Raw genomic sequence first — 2,447 nt, forward strand, 5'->3', positions numbered from 1 at the left:
AACCGCCATGATTGAGGACATTGGCACTATACAGCCTGCTGATTGATTTTGTATTGGCTGGAACCCTGTCCATAAAGACAAACACTAGTGTCGATTTTGCAAGCTCGATGAGCTCTCTCTTTATCAAGACCAATGGGGTTGCAACAACGACTATATCTTCAACCTCTATTCTTTGCAAGAGCGTTTTCCTGAGAGCTTGATAGGCCATATCCCCCTTGGCAGCATCTTGGAGACCGGCATATGTTTCTACATTCTCCAAAGATCTTTTGTTATGCAAGAGAGCACCTAAGATCTTGGCTAGTTCCTTTTCAATCTACACTTTTCATCCTTTTAGTTCGTCTTTGCTTAGCCCGGTCAAGCCATTTAGACTACACCCCTTTTCGACCGTACTGCTCAATTGTTCTCTGCCTATATCCAAATCTACTCCACTTTGGATGAATTGTTGGTCCTCTCTATTGAGAACTCATGCTATGAAAGTTAATTCAATAAGTGATAGCCACCACTCATGGACTAAAGTGTAAAGGGGGGCCTCCAATACTTGGCATTAAAAAAAATAAATTAATAATAAGAATTAGATACATCCCTAAACTGTGAGTACACTCGACTTCAATTCCTCAAAACCTACAGAACAACAACCCAACCAAAAACTCCGCCCTCTTTGAAGAAGTTTCCGGCATTGGAGCGTGTGCTATTCTATCCCAGCTTGAACTAGAGGAATCGAGTACCCTCTGCTCCAGGAATTATCATCCTAATTCCTTCCCTTGCAACCACGCCCAGCTACTCCACATGCAACGTTGGCTCATGTCCAACTCCTTCCATCCGCCTTGCCTATCTACACTAAACTCACTCAGCTCCTCTCTGCCCCTAGCTCCTGCCAATTTTCCATCTCCACTCTCCCCTTGCCCAGTGCCCATAGCCCGCTAGCAGAAGGTAAGATCAGTTCAACAGGAGAGGGATAGCTCTAGGATGTAGACCTATATCTAAACGTGTTCTCCACTCATCCCTTGAGCGAGACATTAAGCGAAACAACCGTTTGAATTCGTTTCTCGAAGCAATTGAAGAGAAGCGTCGTGAACCTGTGAAGCAATTGAAGAGCGACGTCGTGAGCCTGTGTGCGTGCATGGATTCAAAAATGCTACTAATAGCCGACCTTTGAATTCGATCTCTCTCTCTCTCTCTCTCTCTCTCTTAGTAGCATTTACTCACCGGAGGCAAGAGCTACTGCCCCGTGGTCGAAGGGGGGATTGGAATTGCTCCCCCTTTCATAATACAATAGATATAGATAGTTTTGGAATCTATTATAATCTAAATATTTCATTGTTACACTTTTTCCTAAAAAATAATAAAATAATTTATTATGATACCACATGTTAAAATACTAGTGACACTTCCTATTTCTCTCAGAGTCATGCCCAGCTGCTCTTATTATGAAATTCTTCTCAAGACTCAAATGGCCTTATGTTATGTAGGCCATAGTGAATTGTCACCTTGTTTAGCTTGTAAATTAGTCCCTTCGTTGATGAGACCGGTGAGTCGTGACTTTCTTTTCAACTTTCTGTTTTATTTTAGTTTGTAAATTGTCAAAGGCACGACTTCTTTTTCAACTTTTTGGTTTGAGAATGGCAGGACTTCTTTATTTTGGTGCTCCACTGAAGTGACCCCTCATCTATCATAACTTTTTTTGCTTTCGCTATCAGGCTTCAGCTCTCACAACTTTGAACCAATAGAAGCAGTGTTTGGGAAAAGCGTGTCTTAGCTTAGGGTGAGTTCACACTACACTCCAGCCTTGAGGGTCTCTATCGGTTTGCATGCATGCTTACTTCACATTGTTAATGAACAAGCTCAAAAGCAATATTTGACGTCTCATCTTCAGCAAATGGAAATTTTCCTCGTGGCTATAGTGCTCAGCTTCATCATCGTGGGGTCACGAGTTCAAGTGTTGTGCACGTTTTGTACTGAAAAGGTAGCGGACATGGTGTCTGTCCAGGGCTAAGAGGCCAATTGGTACTAACCACAGTATAATTGAGTACCCAAAGAACCGAAAGTGACTTGGCGCATTGCACTTACGGGTATGCATCCCCATGACAAAAAGGGAGTTTCGAATTCAAGCTCATACAATCGAAAATTAAAACACATTGTGGTGACATGTTTTTTTTGGCACTACTCACAATTGTGAGTGGAAGATAGATATATATTAGCATAATAGCATATAAAATTACAACACCTCCATGTTTAAATCAAGCCATGGATGACATAAACACCCCAAGGAGACAAATGGCCGCATAAGGATGATAGCAATCCGGATGAAGAGACTAGTGACCAAGGTATGACTCACGAGGAGATGGTTAAAGAGACTATTTGCCCGACGAAAGAGATGCAAGAGAATCCAGTGTCGCATGTTCAACCTTCCATAGAGGCTATGATGACCATTGAAAACCCCAAGTCTG

Source organism: Adiantum capillus-veneris, chromosome 26 (assembly GCF_014529385.1).
Source record: "Adiantum capillus-veneris isolate H3 chromosome 26, ASM1452938v2, whole genome shotgun sequence".
In the NCBI taxonomy this organism is placed as follows: Eukaryota; Viridiplantae; Streptophyta; class Polypodiopsida; order Polypodiales; family Pteridaceae; genus Adiantum; species Adiantum capillus-veneris.